Genomic DNA, 22,903 nt, shown 5'->3' with positions numbered 1-22,903 from the left:
AACTGAACATCAATGTGTGTGAGTGGGTTAGCAGCACTGCCGCTGACCACGGATGTGACTTTCGTGCACATGTGTGGGATTGTTGTCATTGTAGTCCGGCCATTTAAAGTGGTTCTAAAGGCTTAAGGTTTTTTACCTTCATGCATAGAATAGAAAACCTTTTCTGTGCAGCTCCCCCCAGCCCTCTCTAATACCTCTGAGCCCCATCACAATCCAGTGATGTGCACGAGAGCCTCCGGCGTGTTTTTCCCCATTGCCTGCATCTAGGCCTGTGCGCCAATCCCAGGAGCCCGCTGGGGGACCGTTCTGCTCCCTCAGCAAAACGGAGCCAACAGACTGCCGCAGCGGGGCCCAGGCAGGCTACACGCCGCCGGCCTAGCTCGGTGGGCTGGGCCACAGGCCATCATGGTACCACTTTCCCGCCCGCGAATCGTGGGACTATTACACTATCAGCCCCCCGCTGCTCTGACTGCTCCGAGAGGGGAGGCTCAGTGGGGGAGAGTAACAGGCACGGCCATTGGGTCAGTATCAGTCAAGGCCGGCAGCGCCGCGGGTGGGTGTGGCCTACCTGGGCGGCAGGAATCTGGGACGGAAAGGAGGAGGACGGAAAGAACAGGCCGGCCAGGGCCCAGCATAGGAAGGCCGGCGCGGAGCCGCAGCAGGGGGCGGAGCTTTGGGGGCAAGACGGGCCCCACAGCAGAGGGATTCCACAGCCTTCAGGACCTCTTCATCTGGGGGGCTAACAACGCCACCAGTCCCGGTACAAGATGACAGGTCGGAAGGTGAGGTGTCGGAGGAGGAGCCACATGAACGAGAGCTGGCGAGCAAGGCAAGCGTGGCAGCTGTTGGGAATGCTCCCGGTCAGCTCGGTAAGTCCACTAATGCTAATACTGTGTCTCTGTCAGATGCTTTGAGTGATTTGTTAGGGGTAGGAAAAGGGGGTGCATCAAGGGCAGCTGTCCCTCTGCCGCAGACAGCAGGGGATCCCGACCAGCAACTGGCAGACAGTGGGCCTGCCAGTTCACGGTCAGTGGTGCAACTGCGGGATTTGTTGGAGGGCCTGCGGGTCTTGGTAGGCCGTTTTGAAGGGGGGCAGCCCCCCAAGTGGCCCCATGGGCACACACAGAAAGCGTGACCGTGGGGAATGGCGGAGGGCTGACTCTGGCCGGGGTGTCATTGGCCATAGCGGCCCCTGTGGTGACGCCTCCTGGGCTAACGGGAGCAGGGTCTGGCACTGAGAAGGCAGGTGAAAAAGGCGGGGCTCTGGAGGTTACTGTTAGGACAGATGTGGTAAGGATTGTGGACGCGGCAAAATGTGAGGTGTACGTGTGCTTCGAGGGTCCGCTGGGAGCACATTTGAAGCGGGAGGTCCGGGATAAGATTTACAGGGGTGTGTATGTGGAGATCTTCTCGTTATTGCCCTTGGAAAAATTTAACTTGGATAGGGTCAAACCTGACAACTCCAAGAAAGAGGATGAGGAGAAGAGGAGGTACAGGTTGATCCTGAATACGTTCGTTAACTGGCTACAGGCATTCGCCATTATGGCAAGTGTCATTGGAGAGAAGAACCCCGAACATTGTTTGGCATTTTTCTGTTATATGGATGCTATTGGGGAGGCGCACAGGGTGTACGGGGGTTCTGCTTGACTAAGGTATGATGAACAGTTTAAACAGCGCAGGGCGGTTCGTCCGTCTCTTCGTTGGGATCATAAAGTGAGTAGCCTGTGGATGCAGCTTATGTCGTCGGCGAGGGCCCCGCCTCAGTTTCTTCAGGTGGGGCCAGGGTTACACCTTCCTTAGGACTGCTGGCCCGAAAAAAATGGGGGGTGGGTGTGTTGGCAGTACAACGAGGGCTCCTGTAAGTTCGGGGGGTCCTGCAGATTTAAGCATGAGTGTTCAGGGTGTGGGGGAGCCCATACATTGTTCCGGTGCTTCAAAAGGGGGAAGCGTACCGGCGAGCTTGCTCACAAAAGGGACCACACCGGTGAGGGGGGGGAAAGGATGCATCCTTTCCTAAGTAGGTACCAGGATAGGGAGGTGGCTATGCTGCTTGCCTCCGTTTTTCAGGACGGTTTTAAGATCCCGTGTTCATTGGCGGTGGTTCCAACGATGGCAAGGCATTTGAAATCGGCATTGCAGCATCCAGGGGTGGTGGGGGAAAAATTGGCAAAAGAGGTGGCGCTAGGCCACATGGGGGGGCGTTCGCGGTAAAACCTTTGCCAGACCTGGTGGTGTCTCCATTAGGGGTGGTGCCTAAGAAGGAACCAAACAAGTTCCGCCTCATTCACCACTTATCTTTTCCAAAAGGGGGTTCTGTCAATGATTTCATTGACCCTGACGCGTGCACTGTGTCATATACTTCATTTGATGCGGCTGTCAGGTGGTTTAGGGAGTGGGTGGTTAGGGACGTGTATTGATTCCGTCATACATTACTTGGATGACTTTCTTTGCATAGGGCCCCCTTCCTCCGGTGTGTGTACGATTCTACTCTCTATGTTGCAGCACATTGCAGGAAGGTTCGGAGTGCTGTTGGCAGCTGGAAAAACATAAGGCCCGACGACGGAACTTCGTTTTTTAGGCATTGTGATCGATTTGGTGGCAATGGAGTGCCGCCTGCCAAGAGGTAAGTTGGAGACCTTACAGAAGGAAATTCGGGAGATCCAGGGACTGTGCAAGGTACAATTGAGGACTTTGTAGTCATTGCTGGGTAAGTTAAATTTCGCCTGCAGGATCATTCCGATGGGTAGGGTTTTTTGCAGAAGGCTGTCGGCTGCTACAGCGGGGATTAAGGCCCCGACCCATTTTATTCGGATTACCAGGAAACATTGGGAGGATTTGAAGGTATGGTATGAGTTTCTGGCCTCATACAACGGCAGAGCGGTGTGGATGTCTGGCCCGGTGAGTAATTTTGATGTGGAATTGGTCACGGACGCTCCACGGGCTATGAGGCTTTCTGTCAAGGGCGATGGAGCATGGAACCTTGGCCCCAGTCCTGGGTGGAAGCAGGGTTCCTTCATAACCTGGTGCTACTGGAACTTTTTCCAGTGGTGCTGGCTATGGAGCTGTGGGGTAAGTTATGCCGGAACCTGAAGCTGTGATTGAATTGTGACATGGGTGTGGTTCAAGTGGTCAACCGCATGTCCGCGTCATCACAACCAGTCATACAGCAGCGTCATTTGGTGTTGCGGTGCTTGCAATTGAACATTTTTCTTTATGCTGTTCATATCCCGGGCATCGGCAACACGCTGGCTGACTCTTTGTCTCGATTTCAGTGGGACAAGTTCAGAGAGCTGGCTCTGGCCGCGGAGGAGGAAGGAGTTCCTTGCCCGGGCTGGATCTGGGAGCTGTCCTTGGAGTCGCCGCGGGATGGAGTTCACAAGTTTACAAGAAAAAATATGCGTGGCGGCCTGTCATTTTTTCTAATCTACTGTCCATCTGTGGGAAGTTGGGGTTGGTGTGTAACTCCGGTTATGAGGGTTTGCTTTTTACAGCGGCTTTCTCTTTGGCGTTTTATGGGGCATTTCGCATTGGGGAATTGGTGAGCCCATTGCGGCATTTGGCAGGTGGGCTTTTGGAACAGGACATGCGGGTGGAGGATGACAGGGTGTGTTTGCGGCTGCTCAAGTCCAAAACGGACCAGAGGGGTAGAGGGGTGGATGTGTTGTTGTTCGCATTGCGGGGGTCCAAGGTATGTCCTGTGGAAGCGGTAAGGGAATTTCTAAGGGTTAGACCTGCTGGGGGAGGGCCGTTCTTGTGGCATGAGGATGGGTCCTATTTGTCAAATTCCAGTTTATATCGGTGTTCCGAAAATGCCTAAAAGGGGCAGGGTTGAATTGGGCTGAATACGCTTCACACTCCTTCGGCGGCTACTGAAGCTGCCAGATGTGGGTTGGATGAGGCGGCTGTGCGGAGGATTGGTAGGTGGGAATCAAGGAGATTCCGTACTTACATAAGGCCTCAACTGGTGGTGAAATTAAAAAAAAAAATGCAGGGGCAGGCTGGACTCACATGCTGTGCTGTTGTTGATTAGGGGGTACGTTGTTCTTGTTGATGCTACCTTTGTTTTGTTCGTCCTTTCTTTTCAGATGGAGGGCCTATACGCCTTGTCTGGATCCTTGGTCACTCGTATGTTTGTTGGGGGGCCAGGAGAGGAGATATGAGACTGGATGGCAGACAGTTGGGTATCTCAAGGAAAGAGGCTTATGTTCATTGGCTAGAGATACCTGGCATGATGTGGGGCAGGGTGGTAGCGGAAGTGGATCGTTATGCGTGGTTGGAGAGACGCCAGACGTTATGGTTATACATGCTGGGGGGAATGATTTCGGGGTCCGAACGGTCAGGGAGCTGATCTTGGACGTCAAGTCAGATTTCGTGCAACTTCGCACGGCTTTTCCTAACACTTTGCTGCTGCAGTCCGACATTGTTGTGTGGACGACGTGGCGCAGGGCAAGGTCCGTGGCGAGAATTAACAAGGCCAGCATACGTGTTAATAAGGTGGTGGGGAGGTTTGTGGCTCAGAATGGGGGCATGTGTTCAGGCATGTAGAACTAGAAACTAATGTGGGCCTGTATTTGAGGAATGATGGAGTACAACTCTCGGATGTGGGGATTGATCTCTGAGCACTGGGGCTGCAAGAGGGGATCCATCGGGCCCTGCGGGTGTGGAGGGGCCCTTAAGGGTAAGGTGTTTTCCTTGCAGGCTTTGGCAGTGTTTTTGTTGGTCTTTGACGGTGGCAGTAAACATATGTGATGAAAAGGGGTGGGGGGCTCATCGGTAGTATGTGCCCCTCTGGTGTATTCCAGCAGAATGTAATGGTTGAACTGCGGTAAGGGGGTTGTCTCCGAGCGGTTATACAGCTAGAGGCCTATCATGTTAGAAAAAGGTCCCGCAGTGTTTTGGTGGTATATGTGTTGGAATTCGGGGTGCCGTCAAAGACCAACAGACTGGGGTTAAAACAAGTTGTTTACGGATGTTATATTTTTGTTATATATTTTATATTGGAGTTATTTATTTAGATTGTGTTAATAAAAGGCTGCTATGGCCATTTATACTCCAAAATCAAGGTGTGGTCTCATCATTTGAGGAGGCTAAGAAATGGGGTGTTGGAGTACAAGTGGTATAGCAGTAAGAGGGTACATCTGGACTACACTGATCAAGACAGACTTTGTTAACCACTTCAGCCCCAGACCATTTGGTAGCTCAATGACCGGAGGACTTTTTACAATTTGGCACTGCGCTGCTTTAACTGGTAATTGCGCAGTCATGCAATGTTGTACCCAAATGAAATTTGCGTCCTTTTGTTCACACAAATAGAGCTTTCTTTTGATGGTATTTGATTCTGCGATTTTTATTTTTTGCGATATAAATGGAAAAAGACAGAAAATTTAAAAAAAAATGATATTTCTTGATCATACATCACGGAACACAGAGTATTCATTACATAGTGGGTTAGATAGGCACCATCGGTGATTGGACACTGGTTAACCCCAATTAGGGAGAATTCCTCCCCTATATAACCCCTCCCATATGGGGAGGACCTCAGTTTTTTCACCAGTGTCTAAGGTGGTTAGTCATGTAAAACATGTGCTGTGAAGAAAGCTCCAGTTTGGTCCCTGCGGGGGCTTAAAGGGCTATGCTGACCGGATCCATATCTCGGGCCGATATTTTGACTCCCAAGATGATATGGTACCCGGGCCTCATCATCCGAAGAAGTGAGGTTTTGCCTGTAAGTCTCTCTTTGGAGGACTGGGGTCTGAGAAAACCAGGCTTGGTGTACTATTAAAACAGTGGCACGAAAGTTTCTGGCAGAGTCTTTTACAGGTCCAGGTAAAGAGGTTTCTCTGAGTAGGAACCCAAAAAACCCTGAAGGTTGGCACACCGCTACCCGCCGTGATGGGTGATGGCTGGAAACTGTCTGTTCTCAGCAGTTCCTGCGGCGGGGACAGGTAAGAGAAGTTAATCATATATATATATATTTATATTACAAGTGGATTTTCTTCAATGAGTTTATGTCTTACCTGATTTCCACCACTAGAGGGAGTAAAGAGCAAACTTACGTGCTTTTCAGACACACTCCGTGAAGCTGGTGTCCAATCACTCCCTTCCTCCACTGCAGGTGTGCAGATGCCAGGTGGCTAATTTGAAAGCCCAGAGCGTTCAAAACTCTGTAAACAGATGGACACAGAGTCTGGGCAGTGAGCATCTTAAAGTGGTTGGATCCAGGCTAACCTAAGACACCTACTCGTCATCAGGTTGTGCAGTATTAAGCATATATATATATATATTGTGAGACTTTTAGCACAACAGTGATTGCATATGTACTAGTACCTCTGCTTTGTAGCTTGGGACTATGTCTCCTCGTAAGAGGGTCTCGGGGGGAGGTAACAAAGGCACAAGAAAGTCACCGCCTATGTCTAGGGGTCCTAAAGATGCCTGCAGATTACCATCCCCCCTGCAAGACTGGAGCCAGCCTCACAGGATGAGTCAGTGCCCCTGTCAGGTTTTGCAGCCTCTCCTAATGTTACAGCCCCAGCGTATGTCACAGAGGATTCCCTTAGGGCTACATTGGAGGGTTTTGAGGGAAGAGTTATGAATTGTATTTCAGCTTCCTTAAAAGATAGCAGAAAAAGGGGTAGATCCCCTCCCTCTGCTGCACTTTCTCTTTCAGATGGTTCTTCTGACAATGAGGAGAGATCCCTATCCAGAGATAGGGACCAAGAGCAGTCTGAGGTTTCAGAGGAAGAGGAGAGAGCTTCTTCCTCTCAGGCACTCAAGAAGCAGGTCCAGTATTATACTGAACTAGTGCGTTCCACATTTAAAATGCCCTCTGCTGAGGCCACTACATCCTCTGTTTCTTCCCTGGGGGTCAGAAGGATCCCACGAACTGCCTTTTCCTTTCCAATTCATCCTTTAATGGATAAATTGTTGTATGAGGACTGGGGACATACCGATAAACTGTTTACTCCTCCTAAAAGGTTTTCTATACTTTATCCTCTGGAGGAAAGCTTCACCAAGAAGTGGGAGGTCCCATCCGTGGATGCGGCTGTCTCTTGTGTGAATAAAAACCTGATCTGTCCCTTGGACAATGCTCAGGTGTTTAAAGATCCAACTGATAAAAAGGAAACTTTATTAAAAGCCTCCTTCTCCATGGCTGGCGCTGTAGTCCAACCTACAGTCGCAACTGTGGGTTTGTGTGAATTCCTCAAGGAACGGGTTAAGCAGATGCTTGGCCTCCTTCCCAGTGAGGAAGTGGAGAACTATGCAGACCTTCCACAGGTGCTGTGTTTTATGATTGATGCCATTCTGGATTCTGCCCAGCAAGCATCTCGTTTGTCTCTCCTGTTGGTACACATGCGCAGGTCCCTTTGGCTTAAAAGTTGGGCAGCAGAGCTTTCATGCAAAAGATATTTAGCTGGCTTCCCATTCAAAGGGGAACGCCTATTTGGGGATGACCTAGATAATTTTATCCAAAAAATTACAGGTGGTAAATCTACACTCCTACCAGTTAAGAGGAGTAAACGTCCACCATTCAAACGGTCTCTTTCCCCTTCCCCTGGAACATCAGGCTCTAAGCAGTGGCGATGGTCTTCCCAATCTACTTTCAGAGGAAAGGCCCAGGGTCACACCCAAGGGCAGAAAAAGGCTTGGGGGCCCGCCAAGCAGAGCCCCAAAACATCCCTGTGAAGGGGCGCCCCCACTCGGCCGAGTGGGGGAAGGCTCCTACAGTTTTCCGGAGCCTGGCGGGAAGAGGTTCAAGACAAGTGGGTGGTCTCTTCAGTATCTCTAGGTTACAAAATAAAGTTTCCTAGAGCTTCCACCAGCTTGTTTCCTAAGGTCAAGAGTTTCCCAAAGATCCAGGAAAGCGAGAACCGCTACTACTGGCCTTAGATCGCTTACTATCCCAGGGATAGTAGAAATGAACCCAAAAGATCAGGGTTCAGGGTTCTACTCCAAAGCCAAATGGAGATGTCAGACCCATCCTAGATCTAAAGGATCTGAATCAGTTTCTACACATTCGATCCTTCCGAATGCAGTCAATTCGTTCTGTGGTCTCCACCCTGCAGGGGGGAGAATTTATGGCATCAATAGATATCAAGGATGCATATCTTCATGTGCTGATTTTTCCCGCTCACCAAAGATATCTAAGGTTCGCGGTAGACCAGCGCCATTTCCAGTTTGTGGCCCTTCCTTTCGGTCTCCCTACAGCTTCTTGAATTTTTACAAAAATTCTAGACCCTCTCTTAGCAAATCTAAGAGCTCAGGGCATAACTGTAGTAGCTTATCTAGACGATTTGCTACTCATAGAGCAATCGGTGGCACACCTGAACCGCGCTGTCTTCAAGACAGTAAGACATTTGGAAAGACTAGGCTGGATAATCAACCTAGAAAAGTCTTCATTGCAACCTTCAACAAGGTTGGAGTATCTAGGCATAATCATAGAAACACCCTGCCTTGAGCGGTGTCTACCAGAGCCAAAGGTCAAGGCCGTAAGAGCTCTAGTCCGCCTAGTATTAAGCAAAAAGAGTCAGTCCATTCGGCTATGTATGAGACTGTTAGGAAAGATGGTTGCCACTTTCGAGGCTGTTCCATTTGCCCAGTTTCACTCAAGGCCCCTGCAGAGAAGCATTCTCGCAGCTTGGAACAAAAAGACTCATGCCTTGGATCTTCCGATGTGCCTATCCCCAAGGATACGCAAAAGCCTCAGTTGGTGATTACGAACCAAAAATCTTTTGAAAGGCAAAGCCTTTCTTCCACTACAATGGAAGATCGTAAGCACAGATGCCAGTCTGACAGGCTGGGGAGCAGTTCTGGAAGAAACATGCACGCAGGGAAGATGGTCTGCAACCGAGAGACGCTTGCCCATCAATATTCTAGAAATTCGGGCAATTTACTTGGCCCTCATGGACTGGTCTTACAGGCTACAGGGTCATCCTATTCGGATACAATCCAACAATGCCACGGCTGTGGCTTACATCAATCACCAAGGATGCACCAGAAGTCTGGATGCCCGAAGGGAGGTGAATCACATTCTTGCATGGGCAGAAAGCCATGTTCCCTGCCTGTCTGCGGTATTCATCCTAGGAGTGGAAAATTGGCAAGCGGATTTTTTAAGCTGCCGGCAATTATGCCCAGGAAAATGGTCCCTACACCCCGACATATTTAATACCATATGTCAAAGGTGGGGAACACCAGATGTGGATCTATTCGCGTCCAGATTCAACAGGAAGCTGGACAAATTTGTGTCCAGAACAAGGGATGTACTTGCTCAGTGGTCAGATGTTCTGACTATCCCATGGGATCAGTACAATCTAATGTATGCCTTCCCTCCGAACCCACTTCTTCCAAGGTTCCTGGGAAGGGTCAAAAGGGAAGCAAAGTCGGTCCTTTTAGTAGCCCCGGCTTGGCCCAGACGACCTTGGTCTACAGAGATCGTAAAGATGGCAGCGGGCAGGCCTTGGTTCCTCCCATTCCAGCCAGATCTGCTCACACAGGGTCCGATTTGCCACCCTGCTTTACGCAGTCTAAATTTGACGGCTTGGCTGCTGAGACCCACATTTTAAAAGACCGTGGGCTCTCGGAGTCAGTCCTTTCCACTCTGGTCAATGCCAGAAAGCCGGCCTCCAGGCTTATTTACTACAAATCTGGAAGGCATATGTTTCCTGGTGTGAACCCAGGGGATGGCATCCTAGAAGGTATATGATTATCAGAATCTTGACCTTTCTTCAGTCAGGCCTAGAAATGAGATTGGCTTTGAGCACTATCAAAGCCCAAATTTCGGCTTTGTCTGTATTTTTTCAGAAGCCAATTGCTTCACATTCCCTTGTCCGGGCCTTTATTCAGGGGGCACTGCGTTTGAATCCGCCAGTCAAACCTCCAGTATGCCCATGGAATTTGAATTTGGTGTTGTCGGCTTTACAGGGACAACCCTTTGAGCCACTGCACCTGGCTCCTTTAGCGCTTTTGACTAAAAAATTAGTCTTCTTGATAGCCATATCCTCTGCTAGGAGAGTATCAGAATTGGCAGCTTTTTCTTGTAAAGAGCCATATTTAATTATTCACAAGGACAGGATTGTTATGCGTCCTAATCGTTCCTTCTTACCAAAGGTGGTTTCAGGATTCCATTTGAATCAAGATGTAATCCTACTATCCTTTTTTCCAGATCCGCAGTCCACGGAGGAAGAATCTTTGCACACTCTTGATGTGGTTAGAGCAGTCAGTGTCTATCTGCAGGCAGCCGCTCAGATACGGAAAACTGATTATTTGTTTATTCTGCCGGATGGCCATAAGAAAGGCCAAGCAGCATCGAAATCCACTCTTTCTAGATGGATTAGACAGGTTATTTTTCAGGCTTATGATATAAAGAGGAAGGCTCCTCCTTTTCATGTGAAAGCACACTCAACTAGGGCTGTTAGTGCTTCTTGGGCAGTGCATCACCAGGCCTCCATGGCTCAGATCTGTAAGGCTGAGACTTGGTCTTCAGTCCATACATTCACCAGATTCTATCAGGTGGATGTAAGAGGGCAAGAGGATACCGCCTTCGGGTGCAGTGTACTGCAGGCTGCAGTTTAGTTCCTCTGGTCCGTTTGCGGTCTATTTTCTGATCTGTGTCTCCCTCCCCTCAAATGAGCATTGCTTTGGGACATCCCATTATGCAATGAATACTCTGTGTCCTGTGATGTATGATCAAGAAAATAGGATTTTTAAATACAGCTTACCTGTAAAATCCTTTTCTTGAGAGTACATCACGGGACACAGAGCTCCCGCCCTTCTATGGGTTTTACGTAGTTACCTATTGCTTTGCTACAAAACTGAGGTCCTCCCAATATGGGAGGGGTTATATAGGGGAGGAATTCTCCTTAATTGGGGTTAACCAGTGTCCAATCACCTATGGTGCCTATCTAACCCACTGTGTAATGAATACTCTGTGTCCCGTGATGTACTCTCAAGAAAAGGATTTTACAGGTGAGCTGTATTTAAAAATCCTATTTTTCTCCTTTTTGTTATAAGAAAAATCCAATAAACTCAATTTTAGTCATACATTTAGGCCAAAATGTATTCAGCCACATGTTTTTGGTAAAAAAAATGTCAATAAGCGTATATTTATTGGTTTGCGCAAAAGTCATAGCGTCTACAAACTAGGGTACATTTTCTGGAATTTACGCAGCTTATAGTTAATGACTGCCTATCTAATTTCTCGAGGTGCTAAAATTGCAGGGCAGTACAACACCCCCCCAAATGACCCCATTTTGGAAAGTAAACACCCTAAGGAAATTGCTAAGAGGCATGTTGAGCCCATTGAATATTTTATGTTTTGTCCCAAGTGATTGAATAATGAAAATAAAAAAAAAAAATTTTTACAAAAAGTTGTCCCTAAATGATATATTGCTCACAGATGCCATGGTTATATGTGGAATTGCACCCCATTTTGCTGCTTCTCCTGAGTACGGGGATACCACATGTGTGGGAATTTTTATGGAGCCTAGCCGCGTACGGGGGCCCCCGAAAACCAAGCACCGCCTTCAGGATTTCTAAGGGCGTAAATTTTTGATTTCACTCCTCACTACCTATCACAGGTATAAAATGCCAAGATGGCAGCCAATTGAACCCATTTTGGAAAGTAGACACCCCAAGCTATTTTATGAGAGGCATGTTGAGTTCTTTGATATATTTTATTTGCCACAAGTTGCGGAAAAATGACAAACTTTTTTTTTTTGCACAAAGTTGTCACTAAATGATATATTGCTCACACAGGCCATAGGCATATGTGGAATTACACCCCAAAATACATTCTGCTGCCTCTCCTGAGTACGGGGATACCACATGTGTGGGACTTTTTGTGAGCCTAGCCACGTACGGGGCACCGAAAACCAAGCACAGCCTTCAGGATTTCTAAAGGCAGGGCCGTTTTTTCCACTGGGCACGCTGGGCCAGTACCCCGAGGCCCCACTTGTCTGGAGGGCCCCATCCAGGGCCGATCCTCAGTGCTGCAATCTGCTGCTTAAGTTGACTGACTGCACTGGTTGGTCACTTGCTAGAATCGCAGGCCGCCTGGCGTCTAGCTAGCAACCAGTGACATCAGTCAGAGGCCACAGCTGCCCCAGCTACTAGTGCCCCATTCATAGCACGCCGTGGCCGCCCCAGCTACTGGTGAACACGCTCCGCCCACCTCTGCCATGTTCTTAAGACAGCGTGGAAAGGGAGCGGAGCGGAAAGACGGCCCTTGATAGCTGGTGCTGCCTTGCTGCTGTGAGTGACACACTGTACTGCACCAGACCGGCGGCCTCAAGTAAGTCTAACACTGTCTACTTAAGTAAGTTCAAGTTGTGCATCAAACACAGCCACTGTCTGTGCCCCTCAAAAGCTGCCACTGTGCCCATCAAACACAGCCACTGTGCCCATCAAACACAGCCACTTTGTCCATCAAAGCTGTCACTGTGCCCATCAAAGCTGTCACTGTGCCCATCAAAGCTGTCACTGTGCCCATCAAAGCTGTCACTGTGCCCATCAGATGCAGTCACTGTGCCCATTAAATGCAGCCACTGTGCCCATTAAATGCAGCCACTGTGCCCATTAAATGCAGCCACTGTGCTCATTAAATGCAGCCACTGTGCCCATTAAATGCAGCCACTGTGCCCAACAAAAGCTGCCACTTTGCCCATCAAACTCGTGTTATATTGTCCAAATGTTGTGTTAATGTTTAACCGCTAGGCGTCCGCGCTATAGCCGAAAGACGGCTACAGCGCGGACTTCAATTGCCGGGAAGGCGTCCCTGGACGTCCTCCTGTTTACTTCCGCATTGCGCGCTCCCGCGGGCGCGCATCGCGGAAGTTTTGTGCTGGCCGTGTCCCTCGGACACAGCCAGTCACAGATCACCGTAAACGGCCAATGACAGCGGCCGTTTACAGTGCGATCGGCGGTGCCAATGAGAGAGGATCTCATATGTAAACATATGAGATCCTCTCTCATCGCCGGCTCTCCCTCCTCACACAGAGACAGCGTGTGAGGAGGGAGAGCGGAACCGCTGCGGCGGTAAGTGTAAAAGAAAAAAAAAAAAAGGAAAAAAAAGGTGTCCCGCTGTTAACGGTCCCTGCCATCTGCCCTGCCATCTGCCCTGCTATCTGCCCCTGCCATCTGCCCCTGCCATCTGCCCTGCTATCTGCCCCTGCCATCTGCCCTGCCATCTGCCCCTGCCATCTGCCCCTGCCATCTGCCCTGCCATCTGTCCCCAGTGCCATCTGTCCCCAGTGCCACGTATAAGTGCCATCTGTCATCAGTGCCACATAGTGCCATCTGTCATCAGTGCCATCTGTCATCAGTGCCACATAGTGCCATCTGTCATCAGTGCCATCTGTCATCAGTGCCATCTGTCAGTGTCACGTGCCATCTGTCATCAGTGCCACCTGTCATCAGTGTCATCAGTGCCACGTATCAGTGCCATCTGTCATCAGTGTCATCAGTGCCACGTATTAGTGCCATCTGTCATCAGGGCCACGTATTAGTGCCATGTATTAGTGCCATCTTTCATCAGTGCCACGTGTCATCAGTGCCACATATCAGTGCCATTTGTCATCAGCGCCACATGTCATCAGTGCCACATATTAGTGCCATCTGTCAGTGCCACGTATTAGTGCCATCTGTCATCAGTGCCATGTATTAGTGCCATCTGTCATTAGTGCCATCTGTCATCAGTGCCACATCAGTGTCAGTGCCAGGTATCAGTGCCATCTGTCATCAGTGCCACGTATCAGTGCCATTTGTCATCAGTGCCACGTCAGTGTCACGTGTCATTGTCCTGGTTCTCCAGGGCCTTCAAAAGTGTAATAGGTAGTCAACAAATTAGATGTGTAATTTATGCTCCTAGAACACCTGATGGCGCTCCCTGCATGTTGGGGCTCTCTATGTGGCCAGGCTGCGAAAAAGTCCCACACATGTGGTATGGTAATACTCAGGAGGAGTAGCAGAATGTATTTTGGGGCGTCATTTGTGGTATATACATGGCATGTGAGAGAAATAACCATTACAATGACAATTTTGTGGGGGAAAAAAAAAAAATCTTCATTTTGCAAAGAATTGTGGGAAAAAATGACAACATCAAAAACCTCACCATGCATCTTACTAAATACCTTGGATTGTCTACTTTCAAAAAAGGGGTCATTTGGTGGTATTTGTACTTTCCTGACTTGTTCGGGTCGCAAGAAATGAGATAGGCCGTCAGTACATCAGGTGTGATCAATTTTTTATGATTTGCACTATAACTTGTAAACTCTCTAACTTTCACAAAGACCAAATAATATCCACTAATTTGGGTTATTTTTACCAAAGATATGTAGCAGTATAAATTGTGGCCAAAATTTATGAAGCAAAATTACTAATTTGCAAAATTTTATCACAGAAACTAAGAAAAATGCGTTTTTTTTCAAAATTTGCGGTCTTTTTTCATTGATAGCGCAAAAAATAAAAAACCCAGAGGTGATCAAATACCACCAAAAGAAAGCTCTATTTGTATGAAAAAAAGGACAAAAAAATCATTTGGGTACAGTATTACATGACTGAGTAATTGTCATTCAAAGTGTGAGAGCGCTGAAAGCTGAAAATTGGTCTGGTCACGAGGGGGGTTTAAGTGCCCAGTTGTCAAGTGGTTAAACACTGATTTTGTTGGAAGTACCAATAAATATAGCCTTATTGATAATTTGCATTTTATTCTCGTGCGTGATTGTGTAGACAGGGCCCCAGTGCACTGTTTTACCCGGGGGGGCTATAATGCTCTTAAGATGGCCCTGTCTAAGGGCGTAAATTTTTGATTTCACTCCTCACTACCTATCAGTTTTGAAAGCCATAAAATGCCAGGATGGCACAACCCCCCCAAATGACCCCATTTTGGAAAGTAGACACCCCAAGCTATATGCTAGAGGCATGGTGAGTTTTTTGCAGCTCTCATTTATTTTTGAAAATTCAGCCTGTGGGCTGAATGAAAAAAAAAGATTGATCGGTGCATATGCCCACCATTAGAAGACCTCCCTTCATCCACCCACTTCTAATGATGGGCATACATGCACCATTTTGTTTTTAACTGTGGTGGTGAAATCACCTCCGACAGCGCTGGAGTCACGGCTTTATGTATCATGGGAGCAAACGCGGTTGCTGTCAAGATAATTAAATCCACGCTGCAGCTGAATGGCGTACCTGTTAAGCAAATGATGGTTAACAATAAAACAAAGTAACATTACAGTATAACGGTAAGACATACCATATCTGCAAAGCAAATACAAAAAACATAGTAAAAAATAAAACTTTTTTTTAACCCAACCTGTGCCTAAAATATATATATGCCAAGCATGGGGGCATCCGCCCCAAAAGTTAGGAGCAAATCGCTCCTCCACCCCTGCTGCCCCCATGCTTCGGCATAAATGCTCTTTTTTTAAAAATGTATGGGTGAAATCACCTCCAACAGCACTGGAGTCACGGCTTTATATATCATGGGTGCAAACGCTGTTGCTGCCAAGATAAATAAATCCGTGCTGCAGCTGAATGGTGTACCTGAAAACAAAAAAATGGTTAACAATAAAACACAATAAAACATTGCAGAATAGAATACAGTAAAAAAGAGCAGAACAATAGAGCGAAAATAGAGAGAAAACAATAAAACAACTATTTTTGTTTTTTTTATTTTATATTTTTTTGTTTTTTTAATTTTTAATTTTATTTATTTTTTTTTTACACTTTTATTTGTAACTGTAACTGTAATGGTTCGGTTCCAGGTTCGGGTCTCTCAAAATGTGATGGCATCTTGGGAGACCCTGTGAAAGTGTGTCCTAGTCTGTGCAGTGCTGTACCCTACGCTAATACTCAACTAGTGTATGGTAGCGTTCAAAACATTCACCAATGCAAAGACCAGAATTGTCAGGACAGGAGGGACGAAAATAGCGGTTGTCACACCTATATCCGCGCTTTCAGACACAACATTTTCTTTGGGGGGCTTGTTGGGTAGGGGTACTCGGGAGGATATACGGAAAATGCCTCTCATGCAGCCGGCTTACTGCATTTGGATTGGGAAGATGAGGTGGAGCACCGTCTGGAAACAGAAGGGCTCTGATGACCTTTTCCTGGAATTTAAGGAAGGATCCAGTCCGTCCTGAAGCTCTGTATAGCACATGAGCATTCAGCAAAGCCAATTGAAATAAGTATACAGAAACTCTTGTACCAGCGTCTGGCCATATGGGCAATTAGGTACAACGCCAACAACTGGTCGTTGAGGTCCACCCCTCCAATATTAATGTTATATTCATGGACACAGAGGGGTTTCTCCACAACACCAGTCGCCGTAGGAATTTGGACCGTCGTGTCTGCATGAAGGGAGGAAAGAACGAAAACATTCTTATTATCCCTCCACGTCACAGCGAGCAAATTATTACACTTGAAGCAGGCTCTCTCCCCCAGCCTAAGACGGGAATCTACAAGCCTCTGGGGTAAGCCCCGGCGATTAGGTCACGTGGTGCCACATGCGCCAATTTGATGATCAAACAAGTGACTAAAAAGTGGCACGCTCGTGTAATAATTGTTCACATACAAATGGTACCCCTTTCTGAATAAGGGTGACACCAAGTCCCACACAATCTTGCCAGCACTCCCTATGTAGTCTGGGTAGTTCTCCGGCTCTATGTGACTATCTCTTCCCTTGTAAACCATAAAACTATATGTATAGCCTCTGGCCCTGTCACAGAGCTTATACATCTTGACCCCATATCTGGCACGCTTGCTGGGAAGATACTGTTTGAAATACAAGAAAACTTAATCAGGGACTCATCAACGCAGACAATTTGATGGAGTAAACAAGGCTGCAAAACATTGGTTGAAGTGGTTAACGAGGGGCCGAATTTTGTAGAGCCGAATGTATCCAGGGTCTCCACGAGGACAGAGTTCCTTGTTGTTGAAGTGCATGAACCGCAAGATCTGCTCGTATCATGCCCTGGTCATGGAAGCAGAGAACACGGGCATATGGTGAATTGGGTCAGTGGACCAATATGACCGCAACTCACTCTTTTTAGTTATGCCCATGTCCATAGTTGCCAACAGTCCCGATTTTCCCGGGACAATCCCGAATTTGGGACCCTCGTCCCGATTTAAGCTCGTCCCGATAATTTTTCCAGGGTTTTGAGTTTGTCCCGAGAAAATCGGGAATGTTTTTGCTAAAAAATGGCAGCGGCTACACAAACAAGACACGCCCACTATTTAGTGTAAACCACGCCCATTTTTCGCAGCGCGCCACATTTTTACTTTCCCCCTGTGCCACGCCCACAAACGCATGCCCTGCCCCCTAATTATAACAAGACTCCGCCTACAGCCAAAAAAGTGCCCCTAAAATTTTTTTCACAATGTTGGCAACTATGCATGTCGAGGGATAGGCCCAGAAAGGTCTTAAATTCGGAAACTTCGTAATTGGTTTCCAATTTCTGGCAAGGGAGGACTGGGGATTAGTGGCGATGTATTGACCAGCATAAAAATTGCTTTGGTCCACAATAGATCTACAGAGATCTTCGATGAAAAACAGCGAATAAAAATCAAGTGACGTAAAATCAATTGTTTCCAGTGAAATGCCAGGTTGGCCAGTGAATGGGGGAAGTACGGGTGCTGCAGAAGTGGTGGGCTCCCAATTCGGATTGGTGAATTCTGCAGGAAGGACACTATGGGAACGATGGGCCTGTCTTTGTCTTCTTGGTGGCAGCGGGACACTACTTGTGCTTGCCACCTCGCCAGCTTGAACTGCACTTATGGGACTCGCCACGTCACCAAGTGTTATTCCAATACTGGTTGGACTACGACCGGGGTGTACTAGGCCACTGGTGCTTGCCAGTTCACCAGAAGGAATAGCGGCGCTAGTACTTCTCTGCTCCATACGAGAGCCCTGCGGTTCTTGCACCTCAACAGCAGAAGATCGGGGTCTGGTACGCCTGACCTTGGCAAGGACCACAACTCTGTCGTCAGAGCTATTTGTGATGGAGCCGCTGTCGTCTACAGGATCGTATTCTGAGCCTGAATCTGACAGATGAGTGACTTCCTTTTCACTATCTGTCATGCTCAGAAACGTGTAGGCTTCTTCACTACTGTACCTTTGATTTTACATTTTGGTCTCTAAATTTACTGGTACAGTAGTGAGACTCACAGGTAAAAAAGCTCCTAGGCTGTCAGCAACTGTATCAAAATGCTACCAAAAAGACTGTTAGCGATCGCAGGGATCAGGCCTGACTCTGCGAATGCTGCAGTTATGTGTGTTGTGTTTTGTAAGTGATAGTGATCGATCGATAATGCACTTGGGTGGACTGGGCTGGGCATAGGGGCAAAATGCAGGTGCTAGCAGGTATCTGGGACTGGTCTGATGAAGAAGCAGTAACTTCGAAATGCATTACCATTCCTTGCCACTGTGAATAATCACATTTCCTGTTCCTGTGAAGTCACGACCAGCTGCTTTTTGTTTCCTGCTTCCTGGTTCCCAGCCTCCTCTGGATCCCTGTAAGATCACACCAGTGCCCCTGGCTGCAAAGGGAGAATAGGACGCCAAACAGAACGTTTATGAAACTCCAGGACTGGCGATTTTCACCACATACTGAACTCATCTAATTTAACCTTGAGGAGCTATATGTCTGCCATTGAGACCCCAGGCTGGGTTGTTAGCCACTTGCGCTCCTGGGTCCCATTGTCATAAGGGACCACATAGTTCCGGTAAGCGGCAGTGTGTTTGTAGGTGGAGGCATCTTTCCTATTCCCTGCACGATTCTGTGGTGGTTTGATTTGATTTCCTTTCACCGTGATCAAGTATACACATTGTGCATGGACTATTTTGTTGTTTTTTTCATTTGATTTCATATGATATATGGACTCACTTTTATTGTTTTTTATCATCATGATTCATCATTTTTCATATTTATCACTTAATTCTTGCTATTAATTTAGTTATTGGGTTTTATTAACCCATCCTTATATACACCTATTTTTGTTAATATAATTTTTGTGTGTTTTATTCACTTGGTATTACCATTGGGGTTTATCTGCCTCCCCAGTACAGAGTTGCTTTTACCGTTCACTATTGTTACACGCATTGGCCCAATTCTAATGGTCTGTTTTTGCATCATTTATTCTTAGCGCAGCTTCATCTTGTTTCTATATATACAGGTGTGTGTGGGGGGGCTGACATATATACAGGTGTGAGGGGGGCTTATATATATACAAGTGTGTGGGGGGCTGACATATATACAGGTGTGTGGGGGGTGCTGACATATATACAGGTATGTGGGGGGTGCTGACATATATACAGGTATGTGGGGGGTGCTGACATATATACAGGTATGTGGGGGGTGCTGACATATATACAGGTATGTGGGGGGGTGCTGACATATATACTGGTATGTGGGGGGGTGCTGATATATATACAGGTGTGGGGGGGGGCGCTGACACATATACAGGTGTCTGGGGGCGCTGATATATATACAGGTGTGTGGTGGGGGCTGACATATATACAGGTATGTGGGGGGTGCTGACATATATACAGGTATGTGGGGGGTGCTGACATATATACAGGTATGTGGGGGGTGCTGACATATATACAGGTATGTGGGGGGTGCTGACATATATACTGGTATGTGGGGGGGTGCTGATATATATACAGGTGTGGGGGGGGGCGCTGACACATATACAGGTGTCTGGGGGCGCTGATATATATACAGGTGTGTGGTGGGGGCTGACATATATACAGGTATGTGGGCAGGGCCGATCTTAGGGTCACAGATGCCTAGGTGCAGAAATATTTCTGGCACCCCCACATGGGCGTAGTCTTCTTACTAACTTCTCCCCTTTACAAATGTTTCTATGGAAATGTCTCTCTAATGGACACAGAGAGAGGGCCTCTGTTAGAAAGACTGCAGACATGATACAAGAGATGGTCAGAGCTGCAGACATAATATAGGAGATGGTCAGAGACTGCAGACATGATACAAGAGATAGTCAGAAACTGCGGAAGTGATACAAGAGATTAATGCAGCCTACCAGTGCCCACCAATTACAGCTTAGCAGTGCCCACAAAATGCAGCCTACCAGTGCCCACTAAATGCAGCCTACCAGTGCCCACCAAATGCAGCCTACCAGTGCCCACCAAATGCAGCCTTATCAATGTCCACCAAATGCAGCCTACCAGTGCCCACCAAATGCAGCCTACCAGTGCCCACCAAATGCAGCCTACCAGTGCCCACCAAATGCAGCCTACCAGTGCCCACCAAATGCAGCCTTATCAATGTCCACCAAATGCAGCCTACCAGTGCCCACCAAATGCAGCCTACCAATGCCCATTAAATGCAATCTATCGGCGCCCATTAAATGCAGCCTACCGGTGCCCACCAAATGCAGTTTATCAGTGCCCACCAAATGCAGCCTTATCAGTGCCCCCCAAATGTAGCCTTATCAGTTCCCATCAAATGAAGCCTACCAGTGCCCACCAAATGCAGCCTTATCAGTGCCCACCAAATGCAGCCTCATCAACGCCCATCAAATTCAGCCTACCAGTGCCCATCAAATTCAGCCTACCAGTGCCCATCAAATTCAGCCTACAAGTGCCTACCGAATTCAGCCTACCAGTGTCCCTGGATCACAAAGAGCGGCAATCTCCTGCTGTCAGGGAGCATGGATTTGAATTGCCCGGGCGGCCACTGTAACAAAGTCCTTCCTTCCTAGGCCGCCTCACGGCTCCTATGGTACAAGTCACACTGATTCAATTTCTTGGCTTTGAATCAGTGTTCCGTCTATCACAGGAGCCGGTCTAGGAGGGGGGACTTTGTTACAGCACCGCCGGACATTTCAGACCAAAGCTTGTGAGGTGCGTATGACATACACAAGTAGAGAAGGAGGGAGGGGAGCACTCTGGCACTCAGGGCCGGTGCAAGGCTTTTTGACATACATAGGCAAAGATGCATTTTGCTGATCCCCCCCCAGCCCATTCGCACCATCCTCTTGCTACTTCCTGTCTAAAACCAAGCTGGTACCTCCTTCACAGTGCACCTGTAATGTGATGGGGCACAACGTGAAGGACATCACATACCACTGAAAATGGAGCTCTGCTGAACTTCCACTAAACAGCAGTGTGTAATGAGGGGGTGGGGTTATACATTCCTCACTTCCCCTCACTGGCTACAGGCAGCTGAGGCCAACTGAAACTTCCAATGGCTGGGTTCCCCCCATAAGCAAACTCCCAGATCACACCCCCAAATACTCCCACCCTGATCACACCTCCCTAGATACCCCAACCCTGATTACAACCCCAGATACCCCCTAATCTGATCACACACACCCAGATACCCCTACACTGATTACACCCCCAAATACCCCCCACTCTGATCACACCCCAGATAACCCACCCCACCCTTGTCACAACGCCCAGATACCACTACCCTGATTACACCCCTAGATACCCCTCTCCACACTAAATAGCACTCCATCTCTACTAGAGAGAGAGGGGGGCCGAGAGAGAGAAGGGTGGCTGAGAGAGGGGGGTTGAGAGAGAGTGGTTCAGAGAGAGGGTGGCTGAGAGAGAGGGGTGGGTTAAGAGAGAGAGAGAGAGAGAGAGAAAGAAAGAGGTTCAGAAAGAGGGTTGCTGAGAGAGAGAGGTGGGCTGAGCAAGAGGGATGGGCTTAGAGGGGAGGGGCTGATAGAGAGAAGGTGGGTTGACAGAGAGGGAGCTGAGAGAGAGGGTGGTGGGCGGAGAGGGGGGCTGAGAGAGAGGGGCGCTGATAGAGAGGGGGGCTGACAGAAAGGGCAGTCTCAGAGAGAGGGTGGCTGAGTGAGAGGGGGGTCTCAGAGAAAGGTGGGGCTCAGAGAGTGGGAGGGTCTAAAAGAGAGGGAGGGGCTGAGAAAGAGGGAGGCTGGTGGACAGAGAACGGAGCAGAGAGAGAGAAAGGGGGTCTCAGAGAGAGGGTAGATGAGCGAGAGGTAGGTCTCAGAGAGAGGTGGGGAATGAGAGAGAGGGAGGGGCTGAGAGAGAAGGAGGCTGGTGGACAGAGAGCTGCACTTAGAAAGAGGGGGGCTGGTAGACGGGGGGAGAGATAAGAGAGGCCCATAGCCCTGTCCCTATCCGCAGTCCCTCCTCTGCCCCCCTATCCCAGTCTGTATCTGCAGGTAGGTCCGTATTGGTGTATGATGCCCAGTACCTTCTTGATCCAGGAGGTGCTCTGCTGCTTCTTCCAGCAGCTCCCTGGAAGCTTGCGCCTCCCGCTCGTCCTTGTCCTTTAGGCCTCACTGCTGATGCTGGAGCGAAGAGGAGGGGATGCTTCTGAGCGCCACTTCAGGGGTCCAGGAGGCTGTGAAGTTCTTCTCTCTTTCCGGGGGCTCCCAGCTGCCCTCAGTGTTCACCTTCAAGGCGGATGCAGCCTCCTTCCGCAGGGCCACCCACTCACAATGAGGAGATGCCTGCACCCAGAGGGCGGCGTCGCACCACTCACCTGGCATTGCAACAGGGCTGGTGCAAGGATTTTTCACACCCTAGGCAAAACCTAATGGCACATGGAAGGCAGGAAGGAGCACTATGGCACATGGAAGGCTGGAAGACTATGGCACATGGAAGGCTGAAAGATTATGGCACATGGAAGGCTGGCATATGGGAAGCAGGAAGACTATGACACATGGGAGGCAGGAAGACTGGCACATGAAAGGCTGGCAGGCTATGGCACATTTAGGGAAGAGAGTGGGGGAGATCACTCACCCAGGGGTGACATGCTGCATTGTATTCAGAGGCACAGGCAGCGACATCAGGACAGGATCTCTGGCTGCTTTGAAATCTCCCGCCCACACCCCCTTCCAGGCACAGATTGGCTGCACGTTGGGGTTGTGGGTGGGCATAGGGGGACATGGGGAGGAGGTGGGGCAG

General features: G+C 48.6%; 1 protein-coding gene across 2 annotated transcripts in view; it reads right to left on the bottom strand.

The window, feature by feature from the left end:
- LOC141107554 (T-cell surface glycoprotein CD1c-like) overlaps positions 1-22,903 on the bottom strand; it is an 84,419-nt gene that overhangs the window by 26,509 nt on the left and 35,007 nt on the right. The window lies entirely within an intron of this gene.

This window comes from Aquarana catesbeiana, linkage group LG09 (genome assembly GCF_042186555.1).
Source record: "Aquarana catesbeiana isolate 2022-GZ linkage group LG09, ASM4218655v1, whole genome shotgun sequence".
NCBI classification, from domain to species: domain Eukaryota; kingdom Metazoa; phylum Chordata; class Amphibia; order Anura; family Ranidae; genus Aquarana; species Aquarana catesbeiana.
The sequence above is the reverse complement of the archived record's forward strand: the minus strand, read 5'-3'. Positions and strand labels throughout refer to the sequence as shown.